The sequence below is a fragment of the Phacochoerus africanus genome, chromosome 8, assembly GCF_016906955.1.
Source record: "Phacochoerus africanus isolate WHEZ1 chromosome 8, ROS_Pafr_v1, whole genome shotgun sequence".
Taxonomy (NCBI): Eukaryota; Metazoa; Chordata; class Mammalia; order Artiodactyla; family Suidae; genus Phacochoerus; species Phacochoerus africanus.
Genome location: NC_062551.1, coordinates 98,389,124 through 98,408,552, shown reverse-complemented (window position 1 = coordinate 98,408,552; position 19,429 = coordinate 98,389,124). Strand labels below are relative to the sequence as shown.

General features: G+C 38.9%; 1 protein-coding gene across 4 annotated transcripts in view; it reads left to right on the top strand.

The window, feature by feature from the left end:
• The first annotated feature begins 4,517 nt into the window (after positions 1-4,517).
• Positions 4,518-19,429, top strand: part of ANKRD12 (ankyrin repeat domain 12) — a 115,577-nt gene continuing 100,665 nt past the window's right edge. For all 4 annotated transcript variants that reach the window (XM_047793716.1, XM_047793715.1, XM_047793713.1 and 1 more), the window contains exon 1: positions 4,518-4,652. The gene's annotated coding sequence lies outside the window, so the exon portion shown is untranslated. The remainder of the gene's footprint in view (positions 4,653-19,429) is intronic.

Sequence of the window (19,429 nt, the reverse complement as noted above, 5' to 3'; positions counted from 1 at the left end):
AACTGCCCTGTCACTAATCAATAATAGTAGGTTATCGTGAAGTAAAAATTCTGTCAAATTGCAAACACATTTTGCTCTCCCCATCTTAAGGCATAGCCAAATCTTTTTTTTTTTTTCTTTGTCTTTTTTAGGGCCACACCCGCGGCATATGGAGGTTCCCAGGCTAGGGGGTCTAATGGGAGCTGTTGCTGCCGGCCTACGCCAGAGCCACAGCAACGCCAGATCTGAGCCATGTCTGTGACCTACACCACAGCTCATGGCAACGCTGGATCCTCAACCCACTGAGCAAGGCCAGGGATCAAACCCGCAACCTCATGGTTCCTAGTCGGATTCATTTCCACTGCACTATAATGGGAACTCCCCACTATTAACATTTTATTATGCATTTCTCTAGTCCAGCTTTTCTCACATACACATCTGTGACCTACACCGTGTTTTATGGCAACGTTGGATCCTTAATCCACTGAGTGAGGCCAGGGATCGAACCCCCACAACCTCATGGTTCCTAGTCGGATTCGTTTCTACTGCGCCACAATGGGAACTCCCTGTTCATCATTTTTGAAGTAGAAAAGTACAAAACACTTGACATCATCTTGGCTATTCTGATCCTGCAAGTATACAAAAACCAATTGGGGAAGAAATTGGAAATACAGTTAGGAAGATCAGTGGATGTGTGAAATACACCTTTCAGTTGCAAGCATATTACAGCTTATAAGATGAATACATATTACAACTTATAAGAAAAAATAAAAGTTTGTGTATTATGTTCAAGAAGCTAGCTATGAGTTTTGCATGAAAAAAAATTAATAGGCAGCTTTAATTCAAGGATAAATCTAATCCATTTGTTTCAGGATTTCTCAAAGTCACTATTTGGCCTTGCTCTTATGACAGACTAAGTGTGATGATTATTTATTTTTAAGACTGTGTTTAAAAATTAATTTTTTATTTTTACCTAAGAAGGTAAACAGTAATTTTTCAAGTGGCACAACAAGGTAACACAATGAAAATGCCTCCCTGCTGCCTTAGAGACTTCAGGTCTTCTCGCAGGCAACTACATTTTACTATTATTTTTATTTCTTTAAAAAATAATTTTCTCTTTGTTAGCTATTAAGCTTTTAATTTAAAATTATGAAAAAACATAGGTACTTCATTAAATTAAAACTACCATTGTAAAAAATGTCTTACACTCTGACAAATTTTTTTTTAACTACATGAAAAGTTAGGAGTGGGAGGTTTCAGATACTGGGTGATAAAATAAGTTGTGTTTTCAAGATAAGCACTGGCTATTAACTTTTGAAAATCCTTTCAATTTTAATACAAGAGCATTTATTTTAATAATTAGAATTTAATAATTATAAGATTAGCTTTTAAAAACACCTGGCAGGTAAAAGTTCTTTACTATAATCCAAGAAGATTCCAAGTGTAGATAAACAGACTGATTAAAATTTCCTCAGAATTACTTGCTGTAACTGGATGGAGCTACTGCCCTATAAATCCTACAACACATAATAGTCATAAGAGTATTCACTGCAAAAGCATTACATCTATAGATGATCAGATGGTAAGCCATGATCAGAGATTGTGTTTTTCATTTATTACATTCACCTTCATGAAATACGGCAAATTTTTTGAATGATCTAACTGGATGTAGTAGCCAAACATAATAGTAGTTGATTCTAAAGGTGAGAGAACTAAGTTGAAAGAAAGTAAATTCTCCAGATGCCTTCTAGTTATATCTCAAGTATACACATTTTAAGTGTCTGCTAGTAATAACCCTAAATAAATGTGATAATACTTAACTTTGGCTAAGAGTGATGTTTAATGCTTGGTGTCCTTGACCTCCTGATACTATTAGGAAAAGTTATTTTGGAGTTTCCCTGTGGCACAGTGGGTTAAGGGTCCAGCATTGTCACTGCAGTGGCTTGCTGCAGTGGTGCAGGTTTACTCCCTGGCCTGGGAACCACATGCTGCAGGTGAAGCCAAAAGTAAATAAATGAAATAGTAAGAACTAAAGAAATGGGAAAAAAAACCCAGTTATTTTGCCCACTTGCTGAAGATAGATTCCAGGACTTGAGCCAATCAAAGACAGAACTATACAATTAAAAGCCTTAGCAATTTACTAATCAACTAGTCCCAGCTTCTTTTGAGGCCTCTAACCACAGTATATATAATAATTTATTCATACTTCTAGTTTTATACTGAAAAGGAAAATTGGCTCCTCTTCCCTTCATAAATCTCATTTGGACCTTTCCAATAACAAATGTTGGTTCATAACTGTCGCATATAATCTTAATTTTTTTTTTTTTTTAATTTTTGGGAGTTCCCAGCTTGGCTCAGCATAAAATGAATCTGACTAGTATCCATGAGGCTTCAGATTCAATCCTTGCCCTTGCTCAGTGGGTTAAGGATCTGGCATTGTCATGAGCTGTGGTGTAGGTCAAAGACTTGGCTAGGATCTGGCATTGCTGGGGCTGTGGCGTCAGCCAGTGGCTACAGCTCTGATTCAACCCCTAGCTTGGGAAGCTCCATATGCAGCGAATGTGGCTCTAAAAAGACAAATAAAATTTTTTGGAGTTCCCATTGTGGGCTCAGCACATTAAGGACCCGACCTTGTCTCTGTAAGGATGCAGGTTCAATCCCTGGCCTCAGTGGGTTAAGATAGGTCATTGAGGGTAAGCTACAATGCTGCTTACATCCTTGTTGCAGTGGCTGTGGCGTGGGTTCCAGCTGAAGCTACAATTCGACCCTTAACAGAGGAACTTCCCTATGCCGAAAGCGTGACTGTAAACAGAAAAAATTGTTTCCAACTTAATTTTACATGAATTTTTTTTTATATATAGATAGTGCTCGCTTCAAGTAGTCAACACAGTGCCTTGGTCTTTTGAGTTTTTCATGTGTTCAGTGATTTTTTATGTAATAAGGTGTGTGTATACTTGCCCTAAATTATGGTTAATTTCAGCAAATTCAAGATTAGCTACCTTTCAGTTTTGAACTGAAACTCGTTTACCTCTGTAGAAATAGCGAATGTTACAGCCACCTACTTCCTATGACAAGGAATCAACGATTTGAAGAGAAGTCAGAAAAGAGTTGGTTACTTGTATGTTTCTTTCCTTTGTATTTCAAGCCATAAATATCCAAATTAAATGTAACAGTGTTCCACTTCTAGCCACAAGGTGCTCTCTTACTAGTCATACTGAACCTGAATGTGGGAGAAATGAGGAACCTAGGAAAGGAAAAAATAGTGATCTTTAATGCAGGTTTGTGCTTTATATATAGTTATATGTTTGGATTCAGCTTCCTCCTGTCAAGTATGAAATACATCATGTGCTGACTAATGACATAAATTTGTAAATGCACTCATTAAGTCACAAAGCCAGCTGTAGTTTTAAAGGCCACAACCATAGGGAGAAGATGGTTTCCCTCCAATTACACAACCCTTTTGGTCGTTAAAGGCATGCGCAAATTCTCGCGGATTAACCTCGATGTAAATAAAAAACGTCCTGAAGAAACTCAGACTGAAATGGTTTCCCTCCGATTATGTAATCCCTTTGGTGGTTAAATAAGGGCATGTACAAATTGTCGCGGGTTGACCTCCCGAGGAAGTCAGGGTGCCGAGGCGGCGAGTTCTCCCCACGCGCTCTTCTACAGCCGGGCAGTTCCCGTGGGTGGCCTCTCGGAAAGGATAAATGCACTTAAACTCGTCTGATAAGGTCATCCGAAAGTGTCGATGGGGAGGGGCGTACTGCAAAGCCTATGCCATCCCCACAGGAGATGCAAGCTGCCGCGCTTGCAGGACGCGCCCAGGGCCCCGCTTGGAGCAGGTGAGGGGTGCGACTGGGGCCCGAGGGGTCCCTGCTCCCACAGGTGCGGCCGGCTGGCGCGCAGGCGCACTACGCCCGCCTGGCCGGACACCCGCCTCCGCCTCCAGCCGGCCCGCTGCTCGCTAACTCGGCTTCCCGCCCCGCAAAAATAACGTGTGAATACCCTCTGTGGACAGAGTCTCTTCTTCCTCGCCGCTGCCTCCGCCGCCATTTCCAGAAGTGGCCAGTCACAGCCACGGCCATGATCGCCGCTGGGCGCGACCTCCGCCCGCGCCGCTCTCCGCAGGGCTCCCTCCCTTCTGGGGCAGAAGACAGCGGCGCGCGGGGTTCCGGCCCGCACCCCCGCGTCCATTTGGTACGCCCCGCTCCCCGCCCCCGGCTCGGGAAGCTTCTCGCGGCGCCGCCACAGCGGCGGGCCCGGGGAGGGGGGTGGCGAGCGGAAGGGGCGGTGGGCGGGGGCGGGGCGGTCACGCCGCCCATCCCGTGCCCGCCGCGTCACGTGCCCGTGCCGCGGCCAATCGCCGGGCGGCGCTGTGCGGGGAGCGAGCAGGCTGTGGTGAGGGACGGCGGAGACCGGAGATGTTTTCGAGCCCGGCCTCGGCGGCGTTCGTGGCGGTTGCGGCGACAGCGAAGACCACGACAGAGACGGCCGCGCCGAGGCCCTCGTACAGGGGGTAAACCCTCCGGCGCCGGCCGCGCCTTGGGTCCGTGAGGGTGAGGGGGGCGTGGCGACAGGCGAGGAGGAAGGAGGGGCGCGGTTTCGAGCCCCGGCCCCGGCGCCCGGGAGGAGTCCCCCAGTCGCGCCCGCTCCCGTCCCCTCGGCAGAGCGAGGTAGGTACGTGCCCGCCGCCCCGCCCACGCTAGCGGGACGGGGGCCGTAGTCGCTGCAGGCGGGAGCTGCTCGGGCGGGGGGGGCGGGGGCCCGGGCAGACGGACGCCGCGCCGCTCCCGGAACATGGCGGGGCCGCGGAGCGTGTGCGTGCGAGTGTGCGCGGCGGGCGGGGGCGGGGCGGGGCGGGGCGGGGGGCGCGCCGGCCGGGGCCCTGCCGCCGGGTGCGCGGCGGGGTCGTGTCCGGGCGCGGCTTGGCGGGCGCGCGGGGCCGGGGCTTCTGGAGCTCGGCTGGGCTAACGCGGTGCGCCGGCTGCTCCAGGATCCCCAAGCGTTGAGTAAACGCTGGTACAAAGAGGCCGCCGAAGCCTGGCTGACAGCTGTTTTAATAATAACAGGGAGGGACAGTTTAGCACGGGAAGTTGACACTCGCACCGGTCGAAACCGTAGGAAACCTTTCTAGCAGCGTACCCATCAAGATCGGTTTCCACTAGACTCCCGCGCCTACCTTGCCAACGCGGGGAAATGGGTTGGGGTCCAGGCATCTGGGACGCCTTGGAACCGCCTCTAATCTTCAAGTAGAAGTGGACCAGTGTTATTTTAAGACGGTTTATGTAAATTATAAAAGAAGGCGAACTGGTAAAATAGCTACTTTAACATAAATTGACTGCTGATTAAAAACATATGCTTCTTTAGGCCCTTAAAAATCTTGAGCTCTGATCTGTTTCAGTTTCTTCAGTCGTTATACAAAGGGTTTCCTGGAGATTAGCTCAGAACTGGCAGAACATACGCTACATTGATGCCAAGTGGCTTAAAAAACAAAATGAGATAGTGTCGACTGTGTAAGATCAAGTCGTTGTATTAACTAGTCTTGTTGGGAAAAGTCTTTAATTTGGGCTAAACGCAAATACATGTAAAAATGTTCCGTAGGCAAGAGGGGACGGTTTTACTACTTAAAGATCATTTATAGTTGACACAAGCACTGACTCAATTTCTAAAGGTCCGCAGACGGTTGACTAAGTAAGGTCAAGCTTTACTATTCAGGGTGTGTGTTCTGTTTTAGAGATAGGCAGAGTGTTAAAGTGAAGTAAAAAATGTTAAGGAATATTCGTGGAAGGAAAAGAGTAGAAAAGCAGGATGCCTGTAATGTTCTATGGAAACCATAGTTGTTGTTAGGATGGTTTTATGAAAAAGCAGAGCTGGGAGAGTGGAAATCTCTGGGTGTGTATTCCATGAAGACTGAGGAGGAGTAAAGAGAAAAAAATACTTAGATGAGAAAAAATTTTGTAGGTGAAAATAATGTTGTGCAGTCTTTGGTTTTAGTTCTTTAATATCGGGAAGGGGGGAAACTTGAATTTTGTTTGAAATTGAGTGCCCAGCTGGTGGAATTTAAAAGGAAGATATTTTTATCAAGATGCGTATATGTTAAATTTTTTATAGAAGTTGAAAAATGTAACTGATATTCTTCTGAGGTAGGCTAGAGAAATAGGATATTTAGGAAACTTCATTGGAAAAGAGGTTTTTATTTTAAAGAATAAAAATAATAGTAAAAATGTTCAGTTTTTTGGTATTAGTTGACTAGCAGTTAAATTTTCTTTAAACTATTCTTTTATTTTGCCAACATTGTTTTAGTCTAAAAAGAGAATGTTTAGTGAGGTTAATCATTTCCATCATCGTCCATAAGAGGTATAGACAGCTTTATGTGAATAAACTTGATGCTACTGAAGCAGCATGTATCAGGCCTGAAGAATTTATCCAGTAATTTCAGTAGATTGTTAAAGAGCTATTGACACTATTTTCTAACCTGGAACTTGTTGCTAAAGCTGACATCAACACATATTTGTAAAATGCTTATACTCCGTAAGGACGCTTTTTATTTACATCGAGGTTAATCCGCGAGAATTCGCTCATGCCTTTAACCACCAAAGGGGTTGTGTAATTGGAGGGAAACCGTTTTCTCCCTATGGTTGTGGCCTTTAAAACTTAAATTTATCCTTAGATCCGAAGGGACCTCACATTTTCTAACCTGTTTCCCTCGTTTTGCAGATGAAAAAATAAAGGCCTGCTGAGGGGAAATGACTTACTGAAGTCAGCCCAGTTAATTGAAACAATCTGTGGTTTGGCCTAGAGATTTTGTGAAGATGCTAATCTGTCCATTTCTTTAAAAAAGTAGTTTTATAGAGTAGTAGAAAGAACAGGGAAAATAAGTGAGGAGACAGGAATTTAAATTCTTGATTTGTCACTTTTTAACTGGTTTTTGACAAATCATATTAACTTTAAGAACTGTGCCTTTGTAATCTGCAAAAAATAATTTTCCTACATAATTTACAGGATTGTTTGATGGAACATGTGATTATATATGGAAAACACATTACATATGTAAATTTTTATACATACAAAAAATGGTGATATTGTTTTTGAAATAAATACCGTCCTTACTATATTATCTAAGATGTCTAGATCCCTAGGTTTTTGCTTAGCCTTAGCTTCATTGTTTTGAGCACCTGCTGTTTTATAGATTATAATTCCCTGTAGATACATTTTCTGATTCCTACTTAGTTCTAATCTTAGTAAAGCCTCTTATGAACATTTTAAATATTGCAGTTGTTAGAGCCTAACTTCCTCTGGAGAATATGAAGTTTCTTCATGTAACATTTGAAAACATTCTCATATACATTCATGCATGCATAATGTTTTTTTAACAGACAGTGGCTTTTAAAAAGTAATAGTGAAAGTATCTTAGTAGCGATGTTAATTTGTCTGTTGCTACTTACCAGATATGGCAATAACTGGAGATTATTTCCTTCCCTTCGCTTTTGAATAGTTCATGTTAAGGTTATCTTGTAGATCTAAAATATATGTGTAGAAATGTTAAGACAGAGTTTTTGTTTGTTGTCTTTTGCTATTGGGTTTAAAGACCTTTACTTTTGCTTTAAATTCATAATACTGGAAACCAGAACATCAATATTGAAGTATTTTGTAGTGTTTCATGGGTTATTTGTAACCTTGAAGCTCAAGATTATGAGCACTTAGAATATGCATGTTTCTGTGTTCAGAAGTTTTAAATGAAATATTTCAGATAATTTTTCAGACAACCTCATAAAGAAGATACTATGGCTGAGGAAAATGAGGCTTTGAACTGTTTATGTGGTGTGTAGATATTCATAGACCTAAAAAAGTGACAGACTCTGCTCTCCCCACTCTTAACCATTTCTCTGCTCTGCCTCTCATGGAGAGTGTTTAGCTGATTTTGAAAAGATTTAAGGCAGTTTTGTTTGTTTGTTTTTCCCAGACCTTGTGAAAAATTCATGGGGTCAGGATTCTGCCTTCTGCTGTATTGGTGAAAAAGAAAAAGAAAATACCTTATGAGAATTGTGGAAGATAGGCAAGCCTTTTTATGAGCTGTTGATATTGGGTTTTGTTTTTGTTTTTTTTTAATGTTATTTGTTCAGAAGTAAATTAGTCTTACCAGCTACAGAAGGACTACAATTATCATTATAAGAGGTTCTTTTAACAGACTCCACTTTGATATTGATCATTGTTCTAAGAAAATGTACTTTAAACGGAGTGACTGAAGAAAAAAGTTAGCTAACCAAACTCATTTAGGACTTTTATAAAGGAACTTTAGGAAGGATCCAGGCAGAGTAAATATGAGCTTGTTCAGGTTAGAAAGTAGCAACCAAAACTAGATTTTCTGATTAGTGAGAATCTTCACAATTCTAAGAAATTCAAATTCAAACTTAAATTCTTTGAAAATTAGGTTTAAACACAAATGTTTCCAAATTGAGGTAAGCAGAAGTAAATTATGAAGCTGAATAATATAAAATCATTTCTTTTTCTTTGGCATTTAAAAATTGTGTCTTCTTTGTCCAGTCCCTTAATATTTTTTTTATTGCACTAAAAGTTTTTAAAATATATATAGTGGTTTATATTTCTCATCAGTTTGGAGGAAATATCACAGATAAGAGTAAATGCTATATTTTTTTAAACTACCTTATTGCTTGAGAGTGTTGTGAGAATCCTGTAGCTTCGCACAGTTCAGATTGTTGTTCTTCCTACATGGGAGTTTTGTTGGTATTCTGACTTCTAATAGAGAACAAAAACCATGCATGCGTGGTTTTCACTTCCTAGAAATAGCTTGTATTAACCCATCATAAAAGATAATGATACATGAAAAATTACAGTGCTTTGTAGTTCATGAAGTACTGTTTATATCCGATCTCCTGAATTTCACAATTATTCTGAGATCAGCAAAACTTCCACTCATCTGATGATATTGAACCTTGGGTAGGGTCCAGGTTAAACTTCTCTGTAGTAATGCTAGACTCCTTTGAAATTCACTCATGAAAGAGAATCCTTAGCAAATCTAAAGGAAAAGGAAAGAAACACCTACTTTTTTTTCCTCTTTCCCACCAAAGCCACATTGTACACAGCTTTCTTTCAACTGTATTCTACCACTTCTGAACAAGTGCTTGTTAAACAAGCAGGGTAGAAATAAATACTGAAAACATTCTTTATACTACTTTACTGTGGTTTTAATTAATGATGTCCCCTAGATGAGGAAATTAAAAATTTACAGAATTTGCACAAAAATGTTGTAACTAGGAGTAAAGCCTTGGCTTGCATTTCAGTATTATGTACTAAAGTCTTGCAGCCTCTGAGTAAAAATAAGTCCTTTTTACCAGAGTTTAATTTTGACTATTTGGAAGTTACTTGGTGATCAAAGAAAAAAACTTACACTGAGTTCTATGCTCTAGGTACTGTTAGATACATTCAAATGTGTTATTTTAATGTATGATAAGAGTAGATATCTGATTACAAAAAAAACTTCATAAAGTTGTCACTGGAATGTCTCCAACTCTAATATTGTTACTCAAGAACTAACTTGGAATTTATAAGTGCTATATAAATGTAAATCTCTTACTTTGAGAGAAATTTTTTAAGATCAACCCAGTTCATTTGTAGATTGATAGTTGAGGTGATCACCCTGTAGTGGTTGTTCAACCTTCAGAAATTATCTCTGTCTTCCAGGATTCATAAAAATGTCCCAAGGATGAAGATGAGTGTTCTCTTTAAGCTGCAGTCAGAAAGAACAAAAAATAACTCTTTACCAAGCTTCTGTTTGTCCTCGTGCTATTGAAAGTAAACAGGAGTATTTAACAGTAGAATGGCTTACTCACTCTTCCTTTCCTTGTCCTTTTCCCTCTTCTTGGCTCTTCCTTCCCCTTCAGGTTCAATTGCTCTTTTGCTTTGCAAACATCCAATGAAAGTAAATCCTTACCTTTCTGTTATTTGTTAACAATTTAAATTTGTGTCATTAAAATTGTTACATTACCACTTTTCATTTTACATTCAAGGCTTTCATCTTTGATTGTGGTATGAACATACTTGATTTTAGCTTCAGGAATTTGGATCGTTAGCTAATACATGGAGAAATAATCATTTGCGTTTTCTCCTCTGTGAGAGATAACTTTGTATCCTTTGGTCAGAGACATACTACCAACATTCTGTGATTGATAATGGGCTCTCCACATAACCTTTCATTTGCTCATTATCATGACCTTGTGAGGTTTATCTTATTCTCATTATACAGATAAATTTAAATCAGTGACGGTATTGCTCTCTTACTGCACCTTCAAAGAAGTTGTTATTATTAAGAGAAAAAGGATAACACTATAGATAAAATTTGAGCTTTTGGGGGAAAATGGTTATTTTGTGTTTTGTATTACGGATTTTAACATGAAGTGAAAGGTCAATACAATCTAAAAATGTTGCAGAATATCTCTGGGTGTTGAATAGGAAAGTAATTGGAATTTTTATTTTTCTGTATTTTCAAATTTTGCCACAAGCATTATAGAGATAATCAATTATTTTATTTTATTTTATTTGTCTTTTTAGGGCCACACCCGTGGCATGTGGAGGTTCCCAGGCTAGGGGTCGAATTGAAGCTGTAGCTGCCGGTCTACACCACACAGCCACAGCAACATGGGATCTGAGCCACATCTGCAACTTGCACCACAGTTCACGGCAATGCCAGATCCTTAACCCATTGAGCTAGGCCAGGGATCAAACCTGTGTCCTCATGGATACTAGTCAGGTTCATTTCCACTGAGCCACGACAGGAACTCCAGAGATAATCAAGATTTTAAACACCACATGCTTAGTTAAATTTTAAATAAATGTTTCTATTAGTGGTATTGCATTTAGTCTTATTGAGGCAGGAGTTTAGGAATATGTAAGCAGAGACAATATTATAGTTTGTGTCTTTTTTTTTTTTTTTAAGGGTTTACACTCTGAACAAAACATAGACATGTGAAATTAGGAGGGAAGTATTGTTCTTTAATTATCCAAATTGTTTTTTAGTTGGTGTGGAAAGGAACACGGTGAGCACTTAAGGAACTAGATCATGCCTGTCTTGTTACTCTTGTACCCCAGATTCCATAAAGGATCACCCCAATGCTAATGACAGGAAAATGGTCCACCTGGCTTAAGAGTATGACCCCGGACCAAGGGAGTAAAGAGGGGTAGCAGATGAAGGCCATGATTGCTGGGAAGCAAGGCTTAATACAAATGAATTTTCAAGATGGGGAATAATGTAATATAGATTTTCTTAGAAAATATTTCAAGAGGTTATATAGAGTTCATATAGGAGACAAGAGATCATTGATAAGGTGCTTAGGTTTTAAGGCTTTAGGTGCCAATGCTCAGCATGTATCTGAAGACATTCTCTGCTTGTATAGACCTTAAAATATAGCTGGAAGAGATGATTACTTCAAATAAAGAACCATAGTAACAGGTTTGGTAAACATTTTGAAGTTACATTGCAAGGTCTTCAGTGCAGAGACCTATGGCTTTCGATTCTGAGATAGGTCTGTCCAAAAAAGACTAAGAATCACTGATTTAATTTTGTTGTAGAGCTAATTACATTCTTAAGTGGTCCTAAACTTGTGGTTTTAGCTTTTTTTTTTATAGTATATTTCTTTTCATAGATAAAGCTGTTTCTGTCAGTATCATCAGTGAAATTTGCCTTTTTTACACCCAGTTCATGACATTTATTTCAGGAAATGTTTTATTTTAAAAATAAAACCCAGAGCACAGTATTCTTTGCCATTGGGGTTCGAGTTTTCATAGTACTGCTCTTGTTACTTACAGCTGTTAGAATACAGTTAGTTTACTCTCTTCTGGTCCATATTGCTTATTATTTGTCTCAGCAGACTTTGGTGGAGAAACAGTTTATAATCCTAAATTGCCCTGACTGAAAGAGCTACCGATAATACCTATTACTCTCCTAAACCAGTTTAGCGCATGTTTTCTTTTAAATGCTCTACATGTAGTAATTCTGAATTCTTTTTTTAATTGAAGTATGATTGATTTACAATGTTGTATTAGTTTCCGGTGTACAATTTAGTGATTCAGTGTTTTTATGGGTTATACTCCATTTAAAATGGGCAGTTGTCCTGAATTCTTGTGCATAGTATAATAAGTAGGTTTATTTTGGAGTGTGCACAGGTTACAGAGGTAGCAGATCAGGACTGAAATGAGGCCCAAACAGTTCAGCCCTGGTGTGAAGTTGTATGGAAACTATAATTTTGGTCATAATAGAAGTAGTGTTGGTAGCTCACACTATTGTTGGGTCAGGGCGGGAATGGTGTGATATGTGGATCAGAAATAATACTTCCATAAGCACTGCTCTTGTTAGGGTACTGATTTCAGCTGCCTCTAAGTGCATAAAGAGTTTGGGTGTAGATAGAGATGATTTTAGGATTTCAGGCTTATGTTGCAGAAGCTATGGTTATCATAAACTAGTCTGGATTTCTATGCCCTGCCCTTCATCCCAAATCTCTCTGATTTTTTGTGCTACTATTCAAACTACAAGCAATTATCTAAACAACTCAAAGTCCTTTCCTTTCATTTAAGGCTAAAGTATGTATCATTTTTAAAGAAAGCAGTAAAAATGAGTTAAGGCATTACTTGGTATTAATCTGTGAGTAGTGCTGAGTATGATGCCAGATGTATGTATGATCTCTGCATAGATTGGCTGCTTGTCTTTTGAGGGGCAAAGTTAAAATACCAAAATCTTTTTTATTTTGAAATATATCAGATAACCTAAAAGGTACAGGAGTTACCTGGTGGGTCAGCAGGTTGAGAATCCAGCATTGTCACTGCTATGACTCAGGTTGTTGCTGTGGCTTGGGTTCATCCCTGACCTGGGAATTTCCATATTCGGGAGCAGCCCCCCCCCCAAAAAAAGTGCAGAAAATAGCATAATGAGCCCCTGGTACCTCTCCCCAGCTTTAAGAATTAAACATTACAAATTCATTTGAAGCCCTCTGTGTACCTTTCTTGAGCCATTTCCTCATTTCCCCAGGGAATTTGCTATTTTCCTTTTTGCAGGAACTTTTCCAGGGGTGGCTTTTCCCTTTCCCTAGACCTGTGTACATTTGTTTCTTTCTTTAGAGGTCACCACAGTGACCTTTCCATTTTAAGTCTATTGCATGTTGTATGTAACAGAGCAGTCTGACCAGGGGAGTTGAGAATAAGTATACATGAGGTAGAAATCTACCTTAAAATCTAGACACTGTAATTTTAGGCTTTAGCACTGCACTATATGCAGAACAAAATGGGCAAAGTAGATGTGAGAGTAACCTAATGAAATAATCATTTTAGGAAGATTAGTTTGGTAACACCAGTGTGGAGCAGCGGTCTGAAAAGGAAGTGTGAGTTGCTAACTGATTTTTTTTCCCTTCTGATAACCCTTTATTAGTGAGATTTTGTTCTGCTTCCAAACACTGTCTTGCAAGAAGAGAAGGGAACTGGTGGCAAAATGCTTAATTAGGAGTGTTTTTCATTTTCGGGATTTGGGGGATTGCTTCTGCCCTGTTGACAGTGAAGTGAATACGTAGTGGCTATTAGATTTCTACTTTCAGTATTGGTGATTTTTCCATGTCCCAGTGCCAGAGATGCAAGTCAAGCTGCCTGACCATTTTCTTTGGGCTGTTGCAGCCCTCTGCTGGTCTACAGAAGTTGCACAGTTTAGAGCTTTGTAGGGCTGGAAAGAGGTCAGTAAGCCCAGCAACTCATTTTTAGAAACGCAGAGCCTTAAAAGTCATTTATGCCAACTCTCTCCATTGCAGAAGAGTTTTTATATATTGACCTTAACAATTCTGGAAATAAATATATATAAAGATAGCTATCAAAGGCAAATAAATACAATTGCCTGTATTTCTTTCTTTAAAAATTCTAAATGTATTGTTAGAATGTAATCTTTTAAGGTCCAGTGTTTGACAGTAAAAAAAAATCTTTTTACCACTAATCTCTTTTGTAACATAATCTAATGAAGTAATGAGAATTTTCTTTTCCTTTCTTTTCTTTTTTTTTGGTCTTTTTAGGGCCACACCCATGGCATATGATAGTTCAGAGCTATAGCCACTGGCCACAGCAAGAGAATTTTTTTTTTTTGAGGTATTGTTAATAAAAAAATGAAAAAGTAATTTAAAAACTTGAAGTATTGTTAAGTTGTTACTATTAGGTAGATTACTATTAGGGGATAAATATAACAGATAAATGCTAATTGCTTCTTTTAAATTATTTTCAAAGCATTTTTACTTCTTGTTGCTAGAGCCAGAAACTTGATGGTCATTCTAGCCACCTTGCTCTTGTTGACTCCTTCTTTCCACCACACAGTCTGGATGTTACACTTGAAGTGGTCTCCCTGTCTCTCATCTAGTTCCTCTTTAGTCTGAATTCCAAAGTTTCACCAACAGCACCTTTTAAACATGCTGCTCAAATTGTGCCACTACCTTTTTTAAAGCCTTAAATTGCTTTTATCAGAGTTATCCTGTGGTGCAGTGGTTTAAGGATCCAGCGTTGTCACTGCAGTGGCTTGGGTTGCTGCTGTGGCTTAGGTTTGATCCCTGGTTGGGAACTTCCACGTGGCACAGGCACAGCCAAAAAAAATTTGCTTTTGTCATTATAAAGACAGTGACAAGGTGCTTCATGTTGTGATCCCTTCCTCCTTTCTTAAGCCTCATTTTCTACCCTACTGTGCTTTGGTTTTTGCAGTCCTTTCAGTTCAGCCTGCTCTCCTTTTGTGGGCGTGTGTAATTTCTTGGTCTGAAGTACAGTCATCATTTTCTTGTGGTAACATGTTGTGGAATAGCTGCCAGAAAACATTGTGCTGAAAATCAACTGTGGCTTACTTTGGGAAGGTATGATAAAGCAAGCATGAACCCTTGGTTGTTTATATCTCAAGCAATTGCATTGTCTAAATATTATTGTTTTATACCTTTGGTTTACCTTTGTGGAATTTTGGAGATAATACACACATAGAGCTAAACTAAATTGACTGTTTACAGTGCATATGCTTGGTATAGTCTTCTGAATTGACTGCCATGTTCAGATTCCTAAAGATATAATACATAGGAGCACAACTGAAAGTGCAGCTGTATTTACTGGATTGAGTATTTTTTGCTTCCTTTCCTATTCTAGTGGCTGGGTTAAAAAATAAAAAATACACAAAAGTACTTTTACCTCTTTTCCTCTACCTCTGCCTGAAGTACTTCTCTCACCTTGGGCACTGGGACACTGCAGTTCTCTAGAGCAAACCAAGTAGAAGTCGACTTGTTTATTATTTTTTGAATTTGTATTTGCACATTATACAAGTAGTACATGTTCATTATAGAAGCTGTGTAAAATGGGCCATAAAAATTCCTTAAGGACATGAAAAAATATTGTCTTAAGGACAGTGATGAAGACAGTTTATGTGGATGTTTTCCATCTTTTTCAGGTTGGTTAAATTTGTGATTTTTATGATACTAATTTCTTGGTCTGGAACACAACCATCATATTCTTTTGAGAAAATGTTATAGAACTATTACCAGAAAACATTGTGGTGAAAACCAACCAAGGCTTACTTTAGGAAGGTGTGATAAAAGTAAGCACAAGCCCTTTTCATGGACTGAATTGTCACTTGAATTGTTTTAAGTAGTTGTAGTGATAGGGGGTCCAGTTAATATCCCAGAAGCATGGTCATTTATCTTGCGGCTTTTCCATTGTTTTTTAAGACCACTTTTTAAGTGTAAGGGAATTAATTAAGCCTTTGGTCTTTGTTAAAGTAGGAAATATTTAGTATTTATGTCTAATGGTTTATTCTTTTTTTTTTTTTGCATGGGGGAACACATCAGTAAAGATGTCATAATTGTTTAATAATTTAAGCTATCACTTTTGTATTCATAGAAAAATAGAATGGAGTGAAATTGTTCTACACCTCTTATTCTGGAATCAGAATTTTAGAAAAATAGGAGGTCCTTAATGTTATCTAGCCTAACTTTATTTTCAAGAAGAAACAGAAATACTGAGCAGTGATGAAGGTCAATCAGAAACATCAGTGGTAGATCTCAGAATAGAATCTTGGACTTCAGGCTCCCAGATCAAATCACGGAGAAAATAATAGTCACTTTCCTAACTGAATGGATCTTAAGGATCATTGAATTCTGTTGCTGTAATTCAGTCCTTTACTAGTGACTTTTTTTTTTTTTTTTTTTACCCAAAATAGTTTTAGAAGAAGCATTTTTACCCTCAGCGTAACTGCAGCTCAGTGGAAGCTGGAACTGGAAAAAAGTTAGGCATTTCTGTTCCATGCTTATGGTTCTAGCTTTACTATCCTTGGGTAGAATGTAAAATTGGTGGTAAATTTAGAGGGCAGCATTTGAATATTTTATATGTACCAAGGACTATTATGCTAGGGTATGATTTTATTTACTTCTCCTAGCTTAATTATTTTGAGCTTTACCATTTCATAATATAGATGAAGAAAGTAAGATTAAAAAATTAAGTACATGTTCTGGGACTTCTGGATTATATGGCAAACTGTGGACACTCCTTTCGTTTCAATAATGTGATGGAAATGCTAGATGAAAATAAAATATTTTTAAAACACAGCTGAGCTTGAAAGCAAAAAAGAGGAATCTGCAGGTGTCTGAAAAGGAAAAAGAACTCAAATGTCATAATAGGAAATAGAAATTGAAGCCCTCTTCTGTAAGGAAAATAGATAACTTGTTAGTGTGTGAGCTTTAATGCAGCACTGGAATTCTTAGGCCCAGGATTGCCAGGAGCTGTACCCAGACAGAAAGAGTCTGAATTATTTATGAATGGGGCCTAAAGAAAAGCCTGTATACCAACCTGGGGTTATATTCCCTGGTACCTCTTCCTATCCTTTTATTGTCAACCATTTTAGTATCCTATTTTGGTCTCTTTTATAAAGTCAGTTGCTGAATCTCATTTTTATCCAACCTCAGAGACCCTTTTGATCAATGAGTTTAATCTATTTTCATTTATTGTAATCACTGCAATAAATTTATTATAATAACATATATTGGAAATTATTTACATTCTTTTTACTATATTTCTGCTTATTTCCCACAGTTTCTTAATTTTACAATATATATTTAACATATATTTAAATGTATATATTTTCTTCCCTTTGAATAAGACAAGTACTTTAACCACTTTCTCACTTTACTCTTACATTGCTTTTCGGAAGTTCTTATGTCAATTTGATTTCTTTTCCTGTGTGTGACCTCCAGTTCCTCCCTAGAAGATTTTGAAATTTTTTGCTTGCTTATCTTTTTCAGTTTATAGTGTGTCTGGGTGTAGTTCAATTTCTGTCTTACTTGGCACTTGGATTCATATTCTCTTTCTTTTTCTGTCTTTCTTTCTTGTCTACTTTGCATCAGATTGTATTCCAAACACTTTAATCTGAGAGGTTTTTTTTGTTTTTTGTTTTTTTTTTGCCTTTTTGCCTTTTCTTGAGCCGCTCCCACGGCATATGGAGGTTCCCAGGCTAGGGGTGTAGCCGCCAGCCTACTCCAGAGCCACAGCAACACAGGATCTGAGCCGCGTCTGCAACCTACACCACAGCTCACGGCAACGCCGGATCCTTAACCCACTGAGCAAGGCCAGGAATCGAACCCGAAACCTCATAGCTCCTAGTCAGATTCGTTAACCACTGGGCCACGACGGGAACTCCTAATCTGAGATTTTTTATCTTTCTTCAGTTCTGGAAAAGTATTGGTTATTTTTTCAAATATTTTGTTCTCTTCTTTTTTTTTTTTCTTTCTGGGAATTCTCTTATATGAATTCTGTCACTTCTAACTTCTCTCCATATCTCTTAACTTTAATATTTTCCTTTAAAAAAAAATCCTTTCCTGATGCGTTCTGCAACTATCTTCTGCCTGATCTTCTAGCTCACTAAGTATTAAGTCATTCTTTGGTTCAGCCATTCTATTTGTCTAATCTGTAGAGTTCTTTATTTCAATTATTATACTTTCATACTCTTGTGTTTCTTCTAGGCTCTGTTTAGTTTTGTTGCATATTATCAATCTTCTTTTCTTTGATTTTTTTTTTTTTTTTTTTTTTGGTTTTTATGGCCACACCTGCAGCAATTGGAAGTTCCCAGGGATTGAATTGGAGCTGCAGCTGCTGGCCTATGCCACAGCCACAGCAACGTGGGATCCGAGCCTAGTCTGTGACCTGCATCACAGCTCACAGTGATGCTGGACCCTTAACCCACTGAGTGAGGCCAGGGATTGAACCCACATCCTCATGGATACTCGTTGGGTTCATCACTGCCAAGCCACAATGGGAACTCCTCTTTGAGGATTTTAAATGCTTTAAAAATATTCACGTCTGTTTCATTATTTCTTCATATAATACAGATAGTTTAGGTTGAGTTTAGATTTTATTCTGAGTTATGTGGGAAACCAATAAAAAAAAATTAAGCAGGGCAATGGTATCATCTGATTTTTAGTTTTAAGAGATCTGAGAGTTCCCTGGTGGCTTTGCAGTTAAGTATTTGGTGTTACAGCTGTGCCTCAGGTTACTGCTATGCCTCGGGTTACTGCTGTGGCTCAGGTTTGATCTCTGGCCTGGGAATTTGCACTTGATGTGGGTGAGGCCAGAAAAAAAGAGAGACAGAGGTTTGATCACTCAGATTGCTGCTTGTAGAAGAGGGTGTGTGTGTGTGTGTGTGTGTGTGTGTGTGTGTGTGTGTAAGAGAGAATAGGGTAAGAATAGAAACAGGGAGGCAAAGTTTTTGCACTAGCCAGTCAAGTGATGGTGGTGGCTTGGGGTGTAGCAGTTGAGATGGAAAGACATAGATTTAATTTGATGTATGTTTTAGAGATGAAGTCCATGTTTCTGAATTTTTGGCTTAAGTAACAGATGGATGGTCGTGCCATTTATTGAAATAGAAGATGGTTGGGTGAGTGTGGAGCAGGAAATTTGACCCGGGAAATAAAGATTTTTCTATGATATTTTTTTTTGGTTTGATATGCCTATTAGACATCCACGTGAAGATGTCTAGGCAGTAGAATATATGAAGATGGAGTTTTAAATGAGAACTAAAGATACAGATTTGGAAGTCCATGGTACTTCAGTTGTATTTAAAACCATGAGCTTATGTTATTTAGGGAGTGTGTTGGAGACTAGAAAGGGATCCAGGATCAAGTCCTGAGGTATTTCCAACATTTAGAATTTCTGCATAAAAGGAGAGGTCAAGAAAAAAAGGGATTTTTACATAATTTTTAGCATAAAAATGTGCTATACTTTGTTTAGCCTTTTTTTTTTTTTTTTTTTTTTTAAGGCTGACTGGTGGTGTAAGGAAGTTCCCAGGCTAGGGGTTGAATTGGAGCTGCAGCTGCTGGCTTACACCACAGCCACAGCAACATAGGATTGAGCCACATCTGCTCCTACGTGGTAGCTTATGCAATGCTGGATCCTT